We start from the raw sequence: 25,628 nt of genomic DNA, 5'->3' as shown, positions 1-25,628 counted from the left end.
CTTTATAATTTCTTGAAGTATGATGTCTGGTCTCTTACTGTGTTTTCATTGTTTTGATTTTATAATATTATTTCTTGACGTCTCATGGAGTTATCTTAGACTTGCCCGATTCCGATTCTTTTTTATTTTTTTTTTTTAATTTTTTTTAAGGCAGTTGGGGTTAAGTGACTTGCCTAGGGTCACACAGCTAGTGTTTTAAGTGTTTGGTCTGAGACCGGATTTGAACTCAGGTCCTCCTGACTTCAGGGCTAATGCTCTATTCACTGTGCCACCTAGCTGCGCGCAACCCCCTCTCCCCCCCAATCCCCATTCTGATTCTTAAGGAATTATTTTCTTTAGTGAATTTTTGTGCCTGTTTTACCATGCTGTTAATTCCCTTCATAATTTTCTAGCCCAAGTTTTTCTTCTTATCTGTTTAATTTTTTTCCAGGCATTCATGTTGGGCATGTGTCCAATTTGCATTTTTCTTTGAGGCTTTGCTTATAGCTCTCTTCATGTAGTTGTCTTCTTCTGAGTTTGCGTCTTAATCTTCCCTGTCACCATAGTACCCTTTTATGGTCTAATTCTTTTGTTGTTTGTTCACTTTTCCAGACTTTTAACTTGAAATTCAGCTCTATTCACCTGGGAGTGGAGAGAGGACTGTCCCAAGCTTTAGGCTTTTTCACTCTGTGTTTTCACAGCTAGTTTTGGGGGGTCTGTAAGTTTTTGGTTCTTCAAAGGTGGTGTGATTGGGAAGAGGAGTGATCACTTCCTCCTGGTCTGTACTCTGGTCTTTACCTAGAAAGGGCCTCTCTTCCCTTACGGCGTCAATTGCTAATTCTTTTCTTGACCCTGAGCTGTGGCCAGATCCCTTGCTGCCATGCATCTGCAAGCACTGGTGCTCCTTAGTTGCCTCCAGAGTTCACTATTGATGTTGCTACCTGGTGGGGCTCTGGCCTGGTCCCTATTCCAGTGTCACAGACCTCTCCTTCTAACCTCCTAAGTTTTCTTGGGATGAAAAATTAACTCACCCCCAAACCATTTCTTGGCTATACCACTTCAGAATTTGAAGTGTAATCTTAAAGAATTTGTGTAATTTTTTAAAGTTGTCTGAAGGGGAATATTGGGAGAATTCAGCCAGGTTGCTGCCATGCTGCCTGTGTCCCTAAACTCTCTCTTTCCCATCCTACCTACCATTCTCTGTTACTGTAGAGTACACTACTATCCTCCCAGCCTTCTGGTGGGTCTGCCTGCACCAGGGTTCTTCCCTCTCCAATCCATTCTCCATTCACCTACTAACAGGATTTTCCTAAAACAGTGGTCTGATCATATTACCCCTCCTATTCAGTGAGTTCCAGTGGTTCTCTGTTGCCTTCAGGATCAAATACAGAATGCTCTGACTGGCATTCAAAGCTCTTTGTAACCTAGCCCCCTCCTTTTTCCAGTATTATTACCTTATTTCCCTCCATATACTCTTCAATCAAATGTCTCTGGCCTCCTGGCTTATTCACAAATAAGGCAGTTGGTCTCTTAGCTCCCCACTTTTTGATGTTCCTCCATTCCTGGAACATTTTTACTCTTATTTACTTCCTTTAGTTGGATTACTGTAAATCCCAACTAAAATCCTACCTCCTCCAGGAAGCCCTCCCCAACCCTTCTTAATTCCAGTGCTTTCCCTATTTTAATTATTCCCTCTATATCCTGTATATATGTGTTTGTGTATTGTCTCACTCATTAAATTGTAAGCTCCTTAAGGTCAAAGACTGTGTTTACTCTTTTTTTATTCTTAAAGCTTAGCACAGTGCCTGGCATATTAGTAAGTACTTAATAAATGTATATTGATTGAAATTTATGGCACATTTGATATTTTAATGAACACTTTATTACATTTATTGGAAGAATTAGTATTTCTGATTGTTTCTAATAACAATCTATATTAGAACTATTCTTTATAAACTTTTTTAATAGAAGCATTTTCTGCATTGTAAGTATATTCCATTCAAATCCTTTTAGTTCCTTGATTAGTCTCTTGGGTTTTTGATCCAGTTTTCTAAAATTTTGTTTGTTTTTTTCTTCACAATTTTTTTTTCACAGCTTCTTTATGTCTGGATATCAGTTTGGTCCATCAGTTTTTCTTTTCCTGATTATAAATGATTGCATGTAGATCATTTCATTTCTGGCTATTAATTTAGAGGATCTGAGTTCATAATCTACCTTTAATAATACTTCCCATATGATTTTTAATTTCCCTTGGCTTCAGCTTCTTTATCTCTAAAATAAAATGATTGGACTAGGTGGCCTTTTGAGGACCCCTGTATCTTTGATCTTTTGATGCCCTGAATGTGTTTATTTTGTGCTTATTAATTGTCAAGCACTGAGGATGCAAATACCATCGCTGCCCTCAAGGAATTTATGAGGCAACTATAAATAGAAGTGTTGTTCAAGTAGAAGATATTTTGAATGGAAAAGGAACATTTGCAGAGTTGAGATGATAATGATTCAGGAGCTAGAAAGTGTGAAGGGGTAGAGCTGACTGGCTACTGAAGTAAAGGACAGTGTGTCTGGAGCCGAGGCATAGTGATAGTAAGGCCGTTCAGGAAGGATGTGATTTCATATATATTCTTGGATTTTTTAATTGGGCATATAATTTGCCTCTCAGTGGGGAATAATGTAAAGCTCAGCTATAGAGATTGTTTAAATTCTTATTTCAAGAGAATTAAAAATCATTAATTTACTCTGGTTTTGTTTTATTTCTGTTATATGTATTACTACTTCTGGACTTATTTTCTAAATCAACTTTGGACTAACAGATTGGGTTATGGGAGGGTGTATGAATTCTTAGAGTTTTAAGTGCTTGGGGTTTCTGTTACAGTTGGTTCTGCTATAACTATATCTACTCCTGAAAATCACATGACAATACAAAACCTTAAATGGTGGCCTTGTACTTTCCTTGAAACTGCTGCTTGGGTTGGTAAAGCTGGCAAAGTCAATGACTGTGTAGCATCAGTACAACTCAGGGGGCATGGCCTTTTGGCTTGGTAGAAACGGGTTGAGGATGAGCATCCTCCACACATAGCTCCTACTGCACCAGAAAATATACAATAAATATGACTCAATAAATACTCTGAAAAAACATGGAATTGAGTGTCAAAAAAAAGGTTGTAGTTAATGAGTTATTGTGAAGTAGTAAAATGTTCTGCTTTCCTAGTGTTCCTTGTGAAATTGTGAAATTATAAATGTCAACTTGGGAATACTTGAGAATTTTTTCTTATCCTCCTATATTCCTCTGTGTGTGTGTGTGTGTGTGTGTGTGTGTGTGTGTGTGTGTGTGTGTGTGTATTATCAGAACTGCTTTGCTTAGAAGCCCCATCCTTAATATATATTGATCAGTACCAATTTGTCTCTGAAAAGATTGACTCTATCTATACTTAACTTTACAAGACAACCTCTTCCCCTTTGTTGGTATGGTAAACTTCCTTGTCCTGTGTGTCCTCTTCTCTGTTTGAGGATTTCCCTGAGTTCACTTCTGTGGTGTAGTGTAACTAATGGACAAGTTAATCCTTTCTGATATCATTTTCTAGGGCTGCAGCGTGTCTAACTGGGCTTTGCTACTTATGCCACTGTCTTCCGAACTTTAGTTAGGATGTCTTTGATATGTCTCATAGTATCACTGGTCACCTGTGCTCTCCCGTATGAGGATAATTATTCCTGAAAGAACAGAAAAGAAAAAAAAATGACAAAAGTTGTTGTTGTTGTTGTTGTTGTTCTGTTGTATCTGACTCTTTGTGACCCCTTTGGACTCATAGCATGTCAAAATGGCCAAGAAACTGGAGTGGTTTGCTAATTTGTTTTCCAGTGGATTAAGGCAAACAGAGGTTAAGTAACTTACCCAGGTTCATACAGCTAGGTCTTTAGGCTAGATTTGAACTCTGGTCTTAGAGACTCCAGGCCCAATGCTCTTTCCACTGAACTATCTGCCTCCTAGCTGTTCTTGGCTACTGGGCAGCTTATGTATGACAGGCAGTCCTTGTCGTTTGAAAGCATCCAGGGAAGAGACAGACTTCTTTCACTCAAACCTTTTGTATGCGCATTCAGTTCTGGTTACACAGACCAGTGAAAAGTTTTCCATCATCCAGCAGTAGTGAGACAGGAAAGTGAGAGTATATTTTGGCTTCCTCTGAAATAGGAGAAGTAGCCTTTTTGTTACATGTGCCCCAAAGTGTGATTCTGAAACCTCCCAAATGCATATTTTACATGCTGTATGGACTGGGTCCTCAACCAACATACATATGGGGGAAAGGGAGCTGTTTAGGTCATCTTATCCAAGACTTGACAAATTCCATTTGGCAAATTGTGATACTTTTTAATTATTTCTTTGTTGTACCTCATATTTTTGATACCATCTTGCAAGGAGATGCATTTTTCAAGTTATTATGCTAATAAACTTCTACAAATACAGTGCACTGTCAGCAGACCCTCCTGGGAACTCTTCAAACTTAGCAACCTGTGCTGTTCATTTTTCCAAATGGACAATGAAAAGGATGTATGGATGTGCTAGCTGTGTCTATGAGCAGTGGCAAGCAGGCCAGTTAGGCTGGAACATAGTTTGTGAGATAGAGTCATGTACGCTCACCTCTAATGCTGGGCATTCCAGACTAGAGCCATTTAATAAAGGCCTTTAAATGCCAAACAAGAAGACTATTCATGTTATTGAAAGTTTATGAACAAAAAGTACTCCTTCCCTGGGACCACCGACTCCCGTATGTTTGAGGTTTCCCCTATTAGAATGTAAGCCCCTTGAGGCAGATACTTCCTTTGCCTGGTGTCCTATCCTGTTGAGATTATTTTGAATTTTAATTTTTATTATCCCCAAAGAGTTTGTGTCCTTTCTCTAAGTTTGATGAGAATACTACCTATGCTTTTATCCATATTATTGATAAGAATGTTAAGGCCCAACACATCCTTGGAGATTTCCTTCAAAGTTGATATTGAATGATTAATTTCTGTTATTTTAATCTGGCCTTAAAATACTTCTAAATTAATTCAGTATCATCCTGAAAAATAAATTTCTCCAAAATGATGAATGTTTGGGGGTTTTTTCCCCTGAAGAGAACCAAAAGACACTGGTCGTGTCTTGTACCTAATAATATCACACCCAAAAAAGAATTGAGTGACAGTTTGACAGACAGTCTGATACTCACTTGAAGATCCTCTTGTAGGCCTGTTTGCCTGAGTTTAGTTTCCTTATAAAGAGATAGTACTTTTTCCTCCAAACCATTTGAGAAAATGTTAAAACTTCAGGCTAGTATTACCATTGAACACCCAGATTATGAGGTGCACTTTGAATAACAAATTGGCTGTGTAGATTAGCTCTCTCACTGAATCCTCTGTCAACACATTCACCTTCCCTGAGCACAGAACATCCAGAGACCAGGACTCACCTCTAATCCCAAAGTCTCCTGACTGGAAACATTGACTCACTTTTGGGTGTGTAGCATCCATGATCATGTTAGTATAAAGGAAAAAAATGGTGCCAAATATAATTTCATCAAGGCCCCTGAAGGACCAACCATCATTAGGTTACCTGATTACCTGATTTTTCTGCATTCTTAATCTCCATCTCCCAAACCAATATTGCCCACTTTTTTTCATGGGTTGATGCACAGTAGGAGTCTCAGCAACTGGTAGTTTACCTTCTTCCATGTTGTGCCTAGGAAATACCTACCTGTTCTTCTAATCCATATAGCTGAGTCATCAGCTGCTGAAGCAGGAATTTCCTTTTCCTGCTATCATTGTCTATTTTACCATCCTTATCTGACTCAGCCCTACCTCCTCTTCTTCTTCTCCTTTTTTTTTTAACCAAAATTCCCTTTGTCTTTGATCTCTCAAACTCAGTTTCCATCTTCTTATAATGACAGAAATCTTGTCCTCCCTGAAAGGCTCTAGGGTAGGTAACTGTTCTCTTCTCTCAAGTCCTTGATCATACTTGACCTGGAGCAGTACTAGGGAATAAACCTTGTTTCTCACTGCCATTTTAAAATCCTCCCTGTGTTGCCATTACTTTGGGAGGGGGGGGTGAGTTTGAGAGACCGGGGTGGGGGGGGTGGAGAGGGAGGGAGAGAGAGAGGGAATATTACCTAATCTACCAATTCCTTATTCTGGTTACCTGCTCTTTCGCTTCATTTCACCCACACATGCTGATATGGTCACATTGTGTATTTTGCCAGAATCCACAAATACTCTTAAGTCTTTAAGGGTAATGTTACTTTATCTGATTGTAACCTCTCCTTTCATCTTTCTCACCTCTCCTAAAACATTTTTTCTTTGCCTACTTTAAGACAGTCTCTCCAGTTAGTCAGCTCAGCTATGGGTTAAAGTCCCACCATCTTTATCCTGTTTTTCTACTCCTTTGTTGCTGAATGGAGCTAGAGGAAATCACACAACTATTCTGGCTGAATATATTTTCAGTTCATGTTACTCAACTTAATTTGAGTCTTTGTTACCCCAAAGCAGTTTATTCCTTCCTAATTGGTTTCTTGTCTCCTTCCCCACAAAATGTATTAAAAAAACTATCATTTCTTAAATTTAACTATGCCATGCTTTCCTGTCCCTTTTCTTTTACCTTGCTTTTTGCTTTACTAGGGGAAAAATGACATTTGATAGGAATTCCATCTTTTCCCTTTGTCTCCTCCAAATTCCTTGGTATCACACCCACTCAACCCCTCCTTTCTCCAGTCTCTGACAGTTATAATGAGGTGACTCTTCTTGCTAAAATCTGTGCCATGCCCTTCCCCTATCATCTTTGCAATATTCCATCCTCAGTCATCTCTCTAATCTTCAATCTCTGCTGGTCCTTTCCCCGCTTTCTAAAAATGCCTGTTACCTCTATTCTTAAAAAAAAAAAAATACTGTCTCTCACTGTCCTCTGAAACTATCTTTCTATAGCTCTCATCAGCCATATTCCTAGTTTAGAGTTGTCTACAGTTAATCTCTTCACTTCCTTTCCTCTTATTTACTCCCTTCCAACCTTATTGCTTATATTTGAAACTGTTCTGTGTATTGAACTACTAAATCTGGTGGTCTTTTCTCTGGCCTCATCCTTCTTCACTTGTCTGCTTCATTTGACACTGTGAACTACAATGTCCTTCAGCCTGTTTAACCACTCCCCTTTTGCTAGTTCATCTTTCATGTCTCCGTGGCTGTGCATATTTCCCAGGGCTCTGTTGGACTCCCTTTGTACATTCTCTCTCTTTGTGATCTCATCTGTTCTCTTGGTTTCAATTATCATCTCTATGCTGAAGACAGAGATTCTCTCTCACACACACATTTGTAGTATCTTCATATTTGTATTTCTTTCTTATGTTGTCTCCTCTCAATTGGTCGTGAAACATTTATAGTCTGCTATATACTAGAGATACAAAAATAAGTGAGGCAATCTTTACCTCAAGGAGTTTCTAGTATACTAAGCGAGACATTGTGTCAAAGATAAATGCTATACATTTAAAATGTCATGATTTTTATATAGATATTATTGTCTGAGGAGATCAAGAAAGGCTACTTGGAAGAAATGGCATTTGAAATGAACTGTGAAAGGCACCTAGTGGTTATAAGAGATGGAGTTGAAGAAGGGAGAACATTCGATGTATTGAGGACAACCTTGCCTAAGGCATGGAAGGTGAAGATTCAAAATGTACAAAAGCAGGCCAGTTTGGCTGGAACATAGATAGAGTATATCAGATGAGGAGTAATTTGTAATCTTTCTGGAAAGGAAGGCAAAAGACAGATTTAAATTTGAAATTTAAATATAAATGTTGAAGGTCCTGAAGGTACTGGTGAATTCTCTTGAGCAGAAAAGTGTGGGCTTTAGTAATATAAATCTGGAACAATTCTGTGGAAAATGTATTGAGGAAGAGAGAGAGACTGGCTATACAGGGAGGATAATTAGGTTATTGCAATAGTCTAGGAAAGAAATGGTAAGATCCTGGACAAGGGTAAGTTTGGTATGAGTAAAGAGAAAGGACACAAATGTTAGAGATATTAAGGAGTTGGAATCCATGACACAGCCAACTGGTTAATAGGAGTGGGGTAAGAATAAACAAGGATGATTTTGATGTTGCTAATTTGGGTAATAGTACTTGATAAATAGAAAGTCTTTAATAAAAGCTTATTGATTGATTGGCGGAATTGTAGTACCCTTCATAGAAATAAGGGAATTTGCAAGAAGAAGGATGAGTTTAGGACTGTTTTAGACACTGAGTATGAAAAACCTCTAAGTAGAGATGTAGGACTGGAGTGCAGGAGAGATGAAAACTCTGTGTGTGTGTGTGTGTATGTGTGTGTATATATATATATATATTTGGGAGAATCCCATGCATAAAATGATAGTTGAGTCTATTGGATCTGATGAGATTAGAAAGAAAGAGTAGAAATTGAAAAGTGAGGGCCCAGGAGAGAGCCCTGAAGTACACTCAAGTATGGAGTAGAGGATAATGGATGATGAGCAACAGATAGGAGAATTAGCATGATCAAGCAATGCCAGAGAAGCACAGTATTCTGGTCCAGGCCTAAGCTGATTCAGGCTCTTATATTGAAGTGTACTGTGGCACTCATCTTAAAGTGAAATAAAACAATTAATCTTATAACAAATTATAAGGTTTATTTTTTAATGAGTTTTTATTCCTGTCTTTTGTTTTTATATCATTACAGTTTCCCCCAGTATCTCTTCCTTTCTTAGAAATATGACCCATATAACAAATGGTATTTTTTTTAAATATTAAAATGAGGAAAGAAGAGGGTGAAAATTAGCACAACCAATCAATATGCTGAAAAAGACTGAAAAAACATGTAATGTGCGTCACTTAAGGACTTCCTCCCTGAAGAGGTGGTTTGGGAGTATACTCACCTCTTTTTTAGTCATTCTTTATCTTTATAGTTTGGTGTCAAAAAGTAGAACAGGATAAGCAGGTAACATGAAAGTGGTCATTCACTTCACTCAGGAAATTTCTCCTGCTGCCATTTGTCTTCAACTTAGAGTCCTGAGCTGACATCTCTAACTTACAGGGCTCGCACCAAAACTACAAATGTCCAGCTCAGGATCACCTACCCAAGTTGAGGGAGAGACATAAAGCAAAATAAAAAGCAGCAAAGCCAGAGACTCTATCTAGGCCAGTAATTTTACTATATTTGCCATATACAAAGAGTAACCATTTTTGCTAGCTTTGGGAAATATTCAGGGGCCTCTCACTGGAAATTTCATAAAGAGAAAATACCAGTTCACAGTTATGAGATGAGAGTGGAAATATTTTAAACCAATGCAGCACTCCTTATTGTCCTCTGAAAATTGCCTTTGATGCAATTGGCTCATTTATGCAGAACCTCAAAATCTTCTATATCTCAGATTGTACTCCTGTGGAGGATTTAGATTTATGCTCCTCTTAATGGCTTTCAGCAAAGAGTTGCAAAAAAGTCCATGGTAGCAAATTCTCATTGCCTTCTGAATCCTCCTCACCTTGAGACACACCCTAAAACTCATATTATCAGTTATATAACCCTAAAATTCCAGAGGTTGTGCCATGGTTTTAGTTTTCTCACTGTTGGGTCCTTTATGCTGTCCTTCAAGAGGGTGTATGTCATTATCTAATTGTAGGACTGAGGACTGCTTGGCATTTCACAAAAACAGCAAACAAATAGTTTACGCAAATACAATTCCCTTGAAATTAGGAGAGCTTTTCTTTTCTTTCTTTCTTTTTTTTTTTAAATAAAGTAGGCTTCCCTTGAGGCAGTTTAGTTGATGATGACCATTATTCAGTCAATAAGCATTTATGAAGCATCTGCTATATGCCAGTCCTTCACCTTCACCCTTTTCCCTCTTCTTGCAATCACTGCCTTGTCATGACAGAGGGGCTTGCATAGCTCAATGAAACTGTGAGCATAGGGTTGCCCAAGACATACAGGTCATAGTGGAAAATTCTGACCAAAGGTGATCCAATGCAGAAGGAAATGGCAAACCGCTTCAGTATCCCTGCCAAGAAAACCCCATGGACATTACTAAGATGATAAGAGTTTACATCGGAAGATGAGCCCCCCCGAGGTCAGAAGGTGTCCAATACACCATTGGGGAAGAGTGGAGGACAGCTGCAAGTAGCTCTTGTACCAGTAATGTGGCTGGGCCAAAGCCAAAAGGAGGTTCAGCTGGAAATTTGTCTAGTGACAAAAGGAAAGTCCAATGGAAAGGTTAATAAACATCTGGCATCTTGGGTGTCAGTGAACTAAAATGAATGGGAATGGATGATTTTAATTCAGGTGATCACTACATATACTACGGTCAGCAAGAATCCCTTAAAAGAAATGGAGTAGCCTTCCATAAAGGGGTAAGAAAGCAGTAGTGAGGTATAATCTTAAAAGTGACCGGATATCTTTTTGAATCCAAGGCAAGCCATTCAACATCACAGTTGCTCTAGCCACTGATGCCACAGAGGCCAAAGTCTATCAGTTCTGTGAAGACCTACAACATCTTCCAGAAATAACACCAAAAGAAGTCACATTCAGCATAGGGAATTGGAATGGTAAAGTAGAAAATCAGAAGATAATTGGAATAAGTGTGGCCTTGAATAAAGCAGGGCAGAGACTAGTAGAGTTTTGTCAAGATAATTCAGTGGTCATAGCAAACACTGTTTCAGCAGCCCAAATGATGACGCTGTACATGGACATTACCAGATGGTGAGTGTCATTATTAGATTAATTTACATATACTTTGCAGTCAAAGGTTGAGAAGCTGAGAGAAGTATCAACAATCTCAGATATGCAGACGATACTTCTTTGATGGCAGAAAATGAAGAATTAAGAAACCCTTGAGGTTGAAAGAGAAGAATATAAAAGCTGGCTTGAAGATTGACTTAAAAAGAAAGCTGTTGGCAACTTGTCCCATTGCTTCCTGGAAAATAGAGGGAGAAGAAATGGAAGCAGTGTCAGATTTTATGTTCTTGGTCTCAAAGGTCACCACAGAAGGCGACTGTCCCATGAAATTAAAAGATGCTTGCTTCTTGGAAGGAAAACTATGGCAAATCTGGACAGCACACTAGAAAGCAGAGATATCCTCTTGCTGAGAAAGGTCTGTATAGTCAAAGCTATGGTTTTTCCAGTACCAACGTATAGCTGTGAGACTTGGTCTATAAGGAAAGCTGAGTGCCATATAATCAACACTTTTGAATTGTGATATTGGAGACTTTCTGAACAGCAAGGAGATCACATCACTTAATACTTACAGAAATTAATTCAGGTTATTTATAGGAAGGTAAAATACTGGAATTGTGATAAATGAGAAGACAGGACTGATGTTGGGGGAAATTGATGGCAAAAGGGGATGGTAGAGGATGTGATGGATAGATAGTACCATGGAAATAGGGAACGTGAACTTTGACAGACTTTGAGAGATAGTGGAGGATAGAAGGGCGTGGTGCATTATGGTCCACAGGGTCACAAAGAGTCAGCTATGACTAAACAACAGCAGTATATGCCAGAAAGTGTACTGTTAAGGATACAAAGAAAGGCAAAAGAACTTCCCTCAAGGAGTTCACAATCTAATGGTATTTTATAACATACAAATATGTACAAATAAGCTGTATACAAAATGAAAAGGAAATAATCAATAGGGAAGAAATGATTTTACCTGAGATTTGAAGGAAGGCCGGAGGCATAGCTGAAGAGAGAACATTCCTGGCATGGACGACAAACGGGGGAAATGTCTAGAGCCTAGAGATGGAGTGTGTTGTTCGTGGGGCAGCAAGAAGGCCAGTTGCAATAGATCAAAGTGAGGTATTACCAGAAGATTGGAAAGGTGAGAATCAGGGGAGCCCAGGTTATGAATATCTTTGAACCCCAAATAGAGGAATTTATGTTTTATTGTGGAGATGATAGCCACTGAAGTTTATTGGATGGGGAGGTGACATAGATCTGCCCTTTAGGAAAAACACTTTGGTGGCTGAAGTGAAGACGTAGTAGGGGCAAGGTCGGGGAAGTACTTCTGGCAGGGAAACCAACCATATCATTAAAATAATCCACATGTGAGGAGATAAGGACCTTCACAAGGATAGTGGCAGCAGTATTAGGTGAAATAAGAAGGCATATTCAAGAGATGTTGCAAAGGTAAAAATTTAACAGGTCTAGGCAGCAGATTGGGATATGGGGTACAGGGGCTATGAGAGACAAGTCAAGGATGCCATTAAGGTCAAGAATCTGGGTGTCGAGGGGATATGAGAATAGGGGTGTCCTTGACTGTAGTAGGGAAGTTTGGAGTAGAAAGGGGTTTTAGGGCAAAGAGAAAAGAGGGAACAATCTGCTGGAGCAAATGGGATGAAATTGGATCACCAGTGCCAGGTAGAGGGCCTTGGCAAAGAGTAGGGCAACTGCTTTGTGTGAGACAGTGCAAAGGGGGAGAGAGTAGCAAAAAGCACCTGAGTGATGTGAGATGAAGATGAGGAAGGGAGACAAGCTCTCAGTGAATGGCCTCAATTCTTTTCAATAAAATATGAAGCAAGATTGTTAGCCCAGAGGGTGAGAAAACAGAGAGCCATGGAAAGTTTGAGGAGGGATGAAAAGGTTTTGGGGGAGATGTGGTGGGTGAGATATTTAGGGAGGTGTAGAAAGATTACTGCCTAGCAATATTAATTAGTGAAGGCTCGGTTGAGTTTATTTAACAGTTATTGAAGAACTAGTCAGAATGGGTGTGAGATTTCCTTCACCTTCTTTCAGCAGCATGCATGTAAGATTTAAGGCTGCAGGTTGTGGGAATGATCCATGACTGTCTTGACAGGGCACAGTCAACCATATGGGAAGGGAGCCAGGGACTCAAGAAGAGGATGGTATAAATTTGAACAGGTTGGCTATGGGAAAATGAGGAAAGTATAGCTAGTCCAGAGGATGCTCTCCCAGATGAACTGGGAGAGAACTAGGGGACCAAGGCATTGCACATCATGGTCTAGATGAAGAGCAGGGTTTGCTTTTGGAAGGCAGAAGTAGAAGGGACTTTCAGAGTTCTTGAAGTGGTGTGTGATGACAGCTATGACCATCTTTGTGCTGAGGAAGGATGAAGTAGTAAATTATAAGAAATGAGTAGGTTTGTATCAGGGCAGTAGTTGGGAAGGAGAGAAAGATTGTGAACTATGTGATAAACTCAAGAGGAAGAAAGGGGAGTGACCTGGAGTGTGAGGTCAGGATTTTGATTGGATAGTAAAGGTGGATTTTATAGATGTGAAAAGAGAACACTTTACTGAATGATGCTGGTTGGAAGTGAAGGGAAAGCAAAGAGTATATCACACCTGAACCAATGAGTCAGGAAAATGAGGAAAGTGCTAGAAAGGGGATCTCAGTGATAGAATTTGGAAGGACTGGGAAAGAGAAAGATTTTAACATGAAAGCATATTTGTTTTCTATGGAACAGGCATTCTACAGAGGGGGAAAGGTGGGTATTGTTTTTTTTGTTGTTTTGTTCTGTTCCTTTTTTCTCATGGTTCCTCCAACTGGTTTTAATTCTCCTTTACAACATGACTAATATGAAAATATATTTAATTTGAATGTATATGTAGAGCATATATCAGGTTGCATACCATCTTGGGGAAGGGGGAGGGGAAGAAGGGAGAGAAATTTTGAAACCAAAAGCTTGTAGAAGTGAATGTTGAAAACCAAAAACAAACAAATTTTTTAAAATGACTCAACAAAAAGTTATTATTGGTCAGTCGTGCCTGATTCTTCGTGACCTCATTTGAGGTTTTCTTGGCAAAGATACTGGAATGGTTTGCCATTTCCTTCTCCAGCTTATTTTATTTTTTTAATTTTTTTTAATATAAATTTATTTATTTTTAGTTCTCAACATCCATCTCCACAAGTTTCCGAGTTCCAAAATTTCACCACATCTCCCCCTTCCCCCCTCCCCCAAGATGGCATGCATTCTGAATATCCCTTCCCCTAATCTGTCCTCTCTGCCATCTCTCCCCCCTTCTCTTATCCCCTTCCCCTTCTGTTTTCCTGTAGGGCAGGATAGACTTCTGTACCCCATTTCCTGTATTTCTTATTTCCCAGTAGCATGTGAAAACATTTTTTTTAAACATGTTTTTAAAACTTTAGGTTTCAAATTTTCTCTCCTCCCTCCCCACCCACCCTCATTGAAAAGGCAAGCAACTCAATATAGGTTGTACATGTGCAGTTATGCAAAAACATTCCATAGTAGACATGTTGTGAAAAACTAACTCTATTTCCCTTAATCCTATCCTGCCCTCCCATTTATTCTATTCTTTTGACCCTGTCCCTCCTCAGAAGTATTTACTTCTGATTACCCCTTTCCCAATCTGCCCTCCTCTCTAATCCCCCTGCTCTCTTCCCCCTCCCCTATTTTCCTGTAGGGTAAGACAGATTTCCATACCCAATTGAATGTGTATGTTATTCCCTCCTTAAGCCAAATCCTATGAGAATAAGATTACTCATTCCCTCTCACCTTCCCCTTTCCCCTCCACTGTAAGAGACTTTTCTGTTTTTTTTTTGTGTGATAATTTACCCCATTCTACCTCTCCCTTTCTTCTTCTCCAGTATAATCCTCTCTCATCCCTTAATTTTATTCTCCAGATATGACCCCTTAATCTTCAACTCACCCTGTGCCCTATCTATCTATCTATCTATCTATCTACTATCTATCATATAATTTTTTCCTCCAACTACCCTAATACTGACAAAGGTCTCATGAGTTATAAATATCATCTTTCCATGCAGGAATGTAAACAGTTCAATCTTAATAAGTCTCTTATGATTTCTCTTTCCTGTTTAACTCTTCATGTTCCACTGGAGTCCTGTATTTGAAAGTCAGATTTTCTATTCAGCTCTGGTCTTTTCATCAAGGAATGCTTGAAAGTCCTCTATTTCACTGAATGACCATTTTTTCCCCTGAAGGATTATACTCAGTTTTGCTGGGTAGGTGATTCTTGGTTGTAATCCTATCTCCTTTGCCCTCTGGAATATTATATTCCATGCCCTGCGTCCTTTAATGTAGAAGCTGCTAAATCTTGTGTTATCCTGATTGTGTTCCACAGTACTTGAACTGTTTCCTTCTGGCAGCTTGTAATATTTTCTCCTTGACCTGGGAACTCTGGAATTTGGCTACAATATTCCTAGGAGTTTTGCTTTGGGGATCTCTTTCAGGAGGAGATGGGTGGATTCTTTCAATTTCTATTTTGCCCTTTGGTTTTAAAATATCAGGGCAGTTTTCCTTGATAATTTCTTGAAAGATGTCTAGGCTCTTTTTTGATCATGGCTTTCAGATAGTCCAATAATTTTTAAATTCTCTCTCCTGGATCTATTTTCCAGGTCAGTTGTTTTTCCAATGAGATATTTCACATTGTTTTCTAATTTTTCATTCTTTTGGATTTGTTTTACAGTGTCTTGATTTCTCCTAAAGTCACTGTCTTCCAATTGCTCTATTCTAATTTTTAAGGAAGTATTTTCTTCAGTAATCTTTTGGACTTCCTTTTCCATTTGGCCAATTTTTTTTTAGGGCATTTTCTCCTCATTGGCTTTTTGGACCTCTTTTGCCATTTGGGTTAGGCTATTTTTTAAGGTGTTATTTTCTTCAGTATTTTTTGGGTCTCCTTTAGCAAGCTGTTGACTTGTTTTTCATGATTTTCTTGCATCACTCTCATTTCTCTTCCCAGTTTTTCCTCTACTTCCCTTACTTGCTTCTCAAAATCCCTTTTGAGCTCTTCCAAGGCCTGGGACTGATTCATATTTTTCTTGGAGGCTTTGTGTAGAGCTTTGACTTTGTTGTCTTCTTCTGGTTGTATATTTTGATCTTCTTTTCACCAAAGTAGATAATATAATCTTTTTGCACTGCTTGCTCATGATCCAGCCCAATTACTTGAGTTTTAAACTCTTTGTTAAGGTAAATCTGCTTCCAATGTGGAGAATGTATGTCCCAGCTTCGGGGTTTGTACAGCTGTTTTCAGAGATACTTGTAGGGACCTGTAAATTTTCAGTTCTTCCAAGGTGGTATTATAAGGGGCAAGGTGTTTACTCCTTTCTGTCCTGTAACTGTGAGGAGGGGGTTCCTCTCCACAGCTACTACAAGCTCCACCACGCTAGCGCTCCTCCTCACCCCAGCACTGCCACCCAGAACTGTGACCCAGATCCAAACACGGGCAAAGCAAGAGATCCCTACCTCAGCACTGGCAAAGAGATCCCTGCAATCCCTCTCTGATCAGCCACTGGATTCCCCCCTCAGTCTATGGGCCGGAAGCTCAGGAAGCAGCTGTCCTCCCCCAGGGCCACGCTCTTGGGGAATGGAGCTAAGACCCCACCTTCCTGTCTCAGCACCACAGAAACAGACTTTTTCCACTGACCTTCTAAGTTGTCTTTGGCATTTGTGGATTGAGGAGTCTGGAAACCTCCACAGCTGCCCTCGATTCAGTCTTCTGAAGCCTGCTCCAGGTTCGCTGTGGCCTGCACACCCACGGCTGCACTCCCAGCCAGGCACGATACACCTTTCTGATCAACCATCCAGGTTGTCTTGGGCTGGAAATTTGTTTCACTCAGTCTTTGTGTGCGTTCTGCTGCTTCAGAATTTGTTCAGATCCATTTTTTATGAGTATTTGGAGGGGTTTGGGGGAGAGCTCAAGCAAGTCACTCCTTTCACTCCACCATCTTCGTGGGGGTTTTTTTTGGGGGGGATGAATGGGTTGAGGGGCCTGGGGAATGGTGTTTGGATGATGATCTACAGAAGTTTAGAATCTGTGGCATATGTTGGATAAGACCTGGTGGGAGTTTGTTCATTAAGTGAAAGGCACCTCTCCTTCCTAATGGAGGCTGGAGATTGGACTGGAAACACAGGATGATGCAAGGTTCATGTTAAAATGGAGGGTCCCCGCTTTACCTTTCTTTTTCCTGTGAAGACTGGGGATTAGGAAGGAGATGAGCATAGAAGAAGATGAAAGACTCATACCTGCCCCCTTTTTCTTCCTGCAGGAGACAGGATTTAGAAGGAGAGATGGAAGTGAAGTCAGAGTTCTTTATCTCTCCTCACCTCTTCCTGCAGGCTGGAGATCAGGCAGGAGACAGATTTTACAAGGGGAGTTTTTTCTCTTTTTGTAAGAGACATGCAGCATTAGCAATGTGATAGCATCCATTCCCTGCTTGGGGGATGCACAAGTCTTCTAAATTTGTCCTTTTCTTTTTTTTCTTTTATAATTTTTTTTGGTTTTTTAGGCAATTGGGGTTAAGTGACTTGCCCAGGGTCACACAGCTAGTAAGTGTCAAGTGTTTGGTGTGAGGTCAGATCTGAACTCAGGTCCTCCTGACTTCAGGGCCAGTGCTCTATCCACTCAGCCTCCTGGCTGCCCCTGTACTTTTCAAATAAGGACAAAGTCTGTTTCACTATCAAAATATTTAATCCCTTAGCTGAGTTTTGAAGAGATATCATGAGAACTTTGACAATGCTTAATTACTTCAGGAGCTCCAAAAAAAAAAATCAAAAACTACCCCAACAACACAGTTTACATAAATCACGTTCATAGTATTTTTCTTAAGAGCACAACAAATATCTTTCTCTCTTTGTTCAATGGCTTCTGGCAGTTTACTTCCTGATCTGCCGAAGGTGAAGTCAGCAAGACAACTAGCATTTATTGGGGGTTTACTTTGTGCCATGCATTTTGCTAAGTGCTGTGGATATTATGAAAGGCTGAAACAATCCCTACCCTCAAGGAGCTCACTGTCTATTTCGGGAGATGACATGCAAACAATTAGACACAAATAAGGCCTTCTAAAATAAACTTGGTAATTTATATTTGTTATTGGAACAAAATAAGACTCTGAGGTCCCGTAATAGTTAGTAAAAGGAGAATTGTATAGTACTAACAGGGCAGCGAAGTCCCTAGGATATTTTCAATACCTTTTAAGGAAAAATTAGCCTAATTTACATGAGTGAAGTGTTGTGAATATTGTTCCTACCATTGAAATATAGCAATAGGAGACTGTGATGAAGGATGGAGACTGTGTTTCAGAGGTAAAAGGCTTAGGGAGGGCTATTTATATGTTCAAGATTACTTCCCTTCCTCAGAAAATCTTTAGTAATTCTCTATTAGGCAATAAAGATTAATTTTTTAAAAACAGAATAAAATTAAAATTTGTCATCAGTGACTCTCCCGTTTTCTGACTACAACCTACCTTTCCAGTCTTATTACTGCATTCCAGTCATACTGGCCTACTATCTGTTCTACAGTCTCTACAACCTGCAGTGCCTACAAGTGCACCTTTAAAACTTTAGTCTCCATTTATCTTTCACTCAGGTACTACCTCCGCTGAGAAATTTTGCTGATTATCTACCCACCCTCTTCCCCTGGTTGTTATTCCTTTCTCCCTCTTTAAATATATTTCATAATTTTGTATATCTCGTTGCTCTAGTAGGATGTAAAGTATTTTAGGTTAGGAATTGTTATGTCTTCTCATCTATTTAGAACAGTATCTTGCAGTTAGTGCATGGTAGTTGTATTTCAGTTTAGTTGAATACAGGACATGATTGGTTACCAGAAAGTCAATTTTAAAATAGCATTGACAAATAAATGCCATATTCTAAATGCATACCAGGAGTGAAAAAAGAATGAAGATGAAAAGATAGTAACTCCAACTGGACTTATCCAGACACTGATTATTGACTCAGAGTATCGGGGCAAGAATCCAGAAGAGCCCCTGACTTGGCCACAAGTCTCTATCCCTTTGATATACACCTAGAAATGGGTGCCCATACTGGTTTTTAGTATATAAACTCCTTTATAAAATGTTAAGGAAAGAAGGATGATCAAAGATTAAATGCTGTATTTACTCAAAATAGTGCAGAGCTTATCAGGATAGCTCTGTGGGTGCTAAAGGTCCTAGTTCTAGTTCTGGACAGCACCTCATATACTAGGAGATCTGGCCACAAGTAGCCCAGACCTGGTTTGTTGTGTACCAGAAGTAAGAACGGGCTACTGAGGCACTCAAGGGCATATTTATTGTCAGCACATTGAAATAGCCAGCTAGCAATCGGGGCAGCAAGGTCTAGAGCCAAATGGGGGAGAAAGTGATGACCCAGGGAAGCAGAGTTCTAAATAATGACTCTAAGGAAAGGCAGAATTTACCCTAGCATGCACTGAGAGTGGAGATTCATGCTGTTGGCCTTAGAGTCATAGATACAATCTCTTAGTTGGAAGGAGATTGTAGGGAGTGGGTATTTACTGGGTTGATCAGACTAGACATTTCCTAAGGGGACCTGAGGGCAGGATCACTCTTTTTTACTCATTTTCTTGACCATGTCAACTGTCAGATTGCTTAGGCACCTTTCCCCTTGCTGCCACCAGGAGAGATTTTTCACAATCTTCTAGAAGAGCTTAGTTGGAATTGAATGTTTCACAAGAAGGCATAGATTGGGTGAAAAGGGAGGTACAAGGAGGTCTGGGGGTTATCCACCTCTCTGAGGATATACACATTTCATTGCACACTAGTGTCAAAGGATCACATAAGCATTATGTACACTGTAATGCAAACCAAACCCAGAAAAAGATTAAGTTGCTTATCCCTGAGGTACGTTAGGGTATTTGAGTTTATATATTAAGATATTTCCATCTAGTTTCATTATGCTTTATTATTAGGGGGTGTTTTTCGGACCCACTTTGTTAATAAGATGATACAAAAAGCAGATAATTCACGGGACCCAGAATTCACTTATCCAGCTATCACTGTATGTTATTTCTCTTCTAAATAATGTTGCCTTTCCTTTATATCTCCTTACAAACTTCACATATATACTATATTACCACATAAAATTTTGAATTCTGTAGCAACTAGATATTTACATTTTTCTAACATTTTTTATGTTCATTTTTTTCTAGTAGAGTTCCATAGCTTTTCCTTATTTCTTACTTCAGTTTGCTAGCTTTTCTTTTGTTATTCTGATTGGTAGTTCATTATATTTGATGTATTGTCTCTTTTCAGATGAGTTCTCTACTTCTGACTCCACTAGTTTCCATTACTTAAAATTTCTTCCTGATCCCTCTAAATTTGCTTTTCACTATTGGTTTGTACATTGAGGCATGGAATTCACCAGGTGGAGAACTAGGCAAGTATAGGTGGAGAGATGTTCCAAGATAAGAAGGCAGCTGAATCATGGAGTCATGGTGGTGAAATCTGATGAGGGTGGTGGTAAATGAATAGTGGATGGGCTGGGCCCATTTCTGTTTTTAAATTAAGAGGGTAAAATAAAGTTATGGAAATATTCTTGTGATTTCATCTGTATAGGGACCTCCTGATGAAGAAGTTCTGCCATTGCATCTTCTCTGCTACATGTACTCTGGGAGTGACCTAGAACTCAGAGTATAGTCTTACGTCAGGAAGAGTTGAATTTATTTAGGGCAGTACAGGCAAAATATTGAGTAATGTTCTCTATCTAATTCTCCTCAGTATTTAAGAATAGGTCTATGTTCTTAGTATCAAGATCCTAGGTAGCCATGGTGTCATAATAGAGAGGGCCAGATATGAGCTATTCTTTTAAAACAATTTTGCCATATTAGTCTCCATCTCCTTAATCATGAGTCAATCAACTTAGTGAGCCATCAAATTAATTTACATAGAAACTGCTTGTCATAGATTATTTATAAATACTGGTAGAACAGTGGCTCTGGCTGTAAAGACTCACTGGTTTAACTATTTATGTAACTAGAGATTCTTCATCTCTTTATAAGTTTTAAACTTGGCCAAGTCATTTAAGTCATTCTTTGCACTAGTAGGTAGCCTTATCTATGGAATAGAGTAATGGATACTTACCTGTATTACAGAGTAGTTGTGTTAGGGTTTAAATGAGATACATATGTGAAAATTTTTTTTGAGACTTGATACTCTACAAATATTAATTTGTTAAATGGAATGATTCCATTTCATTATTATTAAATATTCCAAGTATATTTCACATTCGTGTTTTAGGCAACATAAAACCTCTGTTCCATATTACTAAATGTGTTGTGGTTGACAAGAGTCTAACCCAGATTCTAATTCTTTCAGTGCTACTAATTAACTATGAAATTGAGGGTAAATTTTTTTTTTACCTCTTTAGTCCTGATTTCTTCATGAAAATTAATAGGGCAGGGGAGAAAAGATCTATAAGGTACCTTCCATTAATCAACAAGTATTGATTAAGCACCTATTATGTGCCATGCACTTTGCTAAACCCTGGGGATACAAAGCAAGATAATGAAACAATCTCTGCTCATTCTGGTGGGGGAGTCTCTGTGTGTGTGTGTGTGTGTGTGTGTGTGTGTGTGTGTGTGTGTGTGTGTGTGTGTGTGTGTTTGTGCGCATGCGCGCTCGTGTGACATACACAGACATATGCAACAAATATAAAGTGAATGAATGTAAATATATACAAAGTAATTTAATACGTGGTAGATGTAGTACCCTGTTATATTGGAAGCTTTTGAAGGGCAAGAACTAATTTTTCATCTTGTAGGTTCATCTTCCAAAACAGTGCATTGCCTGTACTAGATACTCAGTTTTTGTTTTTAAAGTAAGAGAGTAAAATAAAGATAAGGGAATATACTTGTGATTTCGTCTGTGTAGAGACCTGTTGATGAGGAAATTCTATCATTGCATCTTCTGTGCTACATCTACTCTGGCAGTCACCTACAACCCAGAATATTAAGTGACTTGTCCATGGTCATTCAGTCAGTATGCATCAGAGCTGGGACGTGCTTAATCAGAAGCTAGCTTAATATCCACTATGCAGTGGTCTTTCTTAGAGAGTAAAATAAGCGAAATATTTATCATTCAGTATGTTATTCTTTCTTTAAAATTTTTTTTTTTGTAATTTGTCAGACATTGTTAGAAATTGTTGAGTTGCTATGATACCACATGTTGTGGATTTCCCTTTCCATTCAAGGCTTCCTGTTCAGCATTCTAGCACATAATTGAATAAAAATTCTAAGTTCCAAATCTCCTAAACATTAATTTTTGGGTTCATTTTGACTTGAAGCTGCCATTCTTTATACATTTTCATTTTACTATCATGAAATTTTTTAAATAAATGGCTGGTTAGTGGTACTCTGATAGTCCATATGTGGGAAACATACTGAATCAAGGGCTTCTCTGACATTACCGTGAATACTACACTTTGGGTTCTCTTCTGTGCTCTAATTCCAGAAAACTCCTGTCTAACCTGTTTCTGGCCCAATAAGTTATCCTGATTTGGCTCTCTTGAGTCTTTCTCAATTAGTCTTTTCTCAGCCTTTTCTAGACTCTAATGACCTTGCTTTGGGCCTTGCCATGAAATTGGAACTGATGCTTTTTAGCAAAGTACTTTTCCTTTTCTCCTGTCCTCCTCATTTCTTCTACTCCATTTCATCTCCTCGGCATAATAGATGGGATTCTGGAGTTATTCTGGAAGACCTTGTTTCAAATTTTGACTGACAGTAAATAGCTCTTTGATTATAGACCAATATCTATAAACCTTGGTTTTCTTAGTCTGTAATCTACTTCACAGAGTTTTTATGATTTTTAAATAAGGTAATACATGTAAGGGGGCTTCTAAACCTTAAAGTACTATGTAGATGTTTTATTATTTCTCCCTCTTTCCTGTTTTTTGTTTGTTTATCTTTTAAATTTCCTTACCTGCCTTCCTGTTTTCCTTTCCTTGAAAGCAGTTTTTTTTTTTTCTGGCTCTAGATCCAAAGAATACTTGTCCTCCCCTGCACTAGTGAATATAATCCTGGCCACAAGCCAACACTTGGAATCCCACAAGATTATGCTAGTTATTTGAATAAAGGCATTGCTAAAGAGTACACGCATCAGACCTTGATTACATAATCTTTAAGTAGCCATGTCTGAAAGAGATGAACGATATAGAGTTTTATAACAGTATTCTCACATCATTGTAGATATTTGAACAATTTTTTTCTTTATGTAACTTGTATAAATTATAGGGCTGTGGGTTTTTTTTGTTTTTGGTTTTTTGGGGTTGATTTTTTTTTTTAAGAAAAGTTTTCATTTAAAAGTTGAGAAATATTTACATGAATAACCATCTTAGAGTTAACATCAATCTATATCATAGGATTCTTCAACTCAGAATAATGCATAAAATAAGATACATAGGAAAAAAAATAAAACTGGTTTTGTTGAAATGATTAGCCATTATCAATATATATCTAAAACTAGTCCATAGATTCTGGTTTAAGAACTATTGATCTTAGATATATTTTCTATACTTCCATAACTGGAAACAGTACACATTTTTAGTGATGTAGTTATTAAAATGCATTAAATTAGATTTAGAATCTACTGAATATTTTTAAGGAAAGGAATTATTGATGTATAGTATTGATATGTCATATTGATGTATAGTATTATTACTGAAGTATTATTTTTTTATTATAAATTGCATGATTATATAAAGCTAGAGTTTTGTCCCATACTTCAAATTACTGGACATAGCTATACTTAACATGTAAGAAAGTTTTAAATCTAATTTCAAGGAAATAAACTATACTTATTATGATTTTAATAATATAAGCATTAGGCCAACTCAGATCGTTACAAATGGAATACTAGGATTAGAGGAGAGTAACACTTATTAGTACTCAGAGCAGCGCCTCCTAGGTAAATCTTGCTCGGAATTTGTATTTCTGTGGACTGCTCTCTGCTTTAGGTTTTGTATGTAGTCTCTGAACTGCAGTGGCCTCTCCTGCATGTTAACTGTTTCACACAGCAGTGGCCAGCTTCAGTACCGCAATATTTGTGTGAGGTGCAGATGTTTGCTAGCTGCTTGTTTGTTGCAGAGATGGGAATTGGAAATTTTACCATGGTAAAATTTACATGAATTACTTCAGGTTATGGCGCATGATTATGAGAAATAGTTTAAGTTTCTGCTGATGAGCATATGGCTATTTTATATCAGTTTGTATATCTAAAAGGAAGCCATGAGTTTTTTTGTTTACTTGTTTTTCCTGTTAGGCTGCTGAAAGGTTGTAGGGATGTTTTTGTATGGGTGTTGGTGTCCATGTTTCTAAAGATCATTATCTTTTTTTTAAAATAATTACAGTAATTTGATGTTTCATCAATATATATTTGGTATTATCTGCAGTTTTACTTTGTGATTTCCATAGAAAATTTGGAATATTTTATATGTCTGATGTGAGGGATTTTGAAATAGTGAGGCTTCTTTATTTCTTTCAATATTCTGGGTGATTATGGAGTATTGTCAAGAAGTCTTCCTGCTGTGTTTCATTGTATAATCTTGAATACTTAGATTTAAATGTAGACGTGGGTAATTTGACTTACAGAGTTATCTGTTTTTCTTCATGGGGTTTTATTATAATAACAGTTCTAAGATGCCACCATCAAGTAAGCATTTGGCTTTGTTTTTAGGCCGGTTTGGTTTTTGTGTTTGTTTTGTTTCTGTTTTTTTTTTTTAAAGGTAGCATTATTATGATAAAACAAATGGTATTATTACTTAACTGAAATGGAAACTTATGTCGATATAAATTTTTTTTTTTAGACTGAAATGTGTAGGTCTCCAAGACTTTCTTTTTTGTATTAGAAAATAGAATTAATGCTAAAGTATACTTTGGATTAATTTTCAGTGTGTTGACTTAAAAATCTTATGTTATTACTATAGTATTAAATGAAAGAATGTTCAAGGACACACAATGAGTATGTAATTTGAAAGAGAAAAGGCAATATTTTATTTGTCACTTCTCTCAAGGTCAAAATTAGAAAAAACCATCGGACAAGAAATTATGAAATTGTGTATATATATTCTAATATTGTGAAATAAATGTCAAAACTTTTGGTTGAGTTAATATGTTATTTTAAGATTTAATAAATATTGAAGAGATTTCTTATATTGACAGTGTTCTGTCAGTGTAGACTAAGTAATTTCTTGGCCTCAACAAATTGAGTAAAGATATTAAATCATATATCTGGTCATGTTAAAACTTTTGACTGCATTAACATCTTATGAGATGTCTTATATTAGTGATGCCCTGGAAATTTAGGCCACAAGTTTCTTGTCAGTAAGACTGATAAATCAAGTAAATGTGACCAAGTAAGTAACCCTGAAATGAAATGAAATTTGGTATATGATTATCAGAATGGTTTCTGATTATAGTTAAGTGAAAATTTGGTTTACTCAAACTTTATTCTTATGACTTCCTCATGTTAAAAGACTTGCAAATATGGAAAGCAAAAGCAATGATGAATGTTATATAATTTTTTAAATAATCAAAATGTTTTCATGAATATTATTGTTGTACAATACTCCCAAAATATGGCCACAAACTTTTTATTCTGATATGATGAGCGTTTACTATAATTACTGTTTGATTTCTCCATTGCTTTCCTTTAGGCTACTAACTGAAGTATTCAAGGAAACCAGTTTCCCATCCTCATCCTTGTAGTCTGTTTTCAAAATGAAGTTTCTCAGTGATATTAAAAAATTTATTTTCCTCATTCAGCTTAGAGGGGTAAAAGGGGTCAAAAAGAGGCTCAGGAGAAGTTGGGTAATTTATGTGGAGATAATGTTTCGATGGCATTGAGATAATTGCAGCTTTTCATATTTAATACTTTCCAGCTTAAAAATTTTTGCACCAATTATAACA

General features: G+C 37.9%; 1 protein-coding gene across 5 annotated transcripts in view; it reads left to right on the top strand.

The window, feature by feature from the left end:
• The window catches only part of KDM6A (lysine demethylase 6A), a 266,362-nt gene that overhangs the window by 138,430 nt on the left and 102,304 nt on the right, over nt 1-25,628 (top strand). The window lies entirely within an intron of this gene.

This window comes from Phascolarctos cinereus, unplaced genomic scaffold, assembly GCF_003287225.1.
Source record: "Phascolarctos cinereus isolate Bilbo 61053 unplaced genomic scaffold, phaCin_HiC Scaffold_726;HRSCAF=1367, whole genome shotgun sequence".
Lineage (NCBI taxonomy): Eukaryota > Metazoa > Chordata > Mammalia > Diprotodontia > Phascolarctidae > Phascolarctos > Phascolarctos cinereus.
Note: the sequence above shows the minus strand (reverse complement) of the source record. Positions and strands in the feature narration are given on the sequence as shown.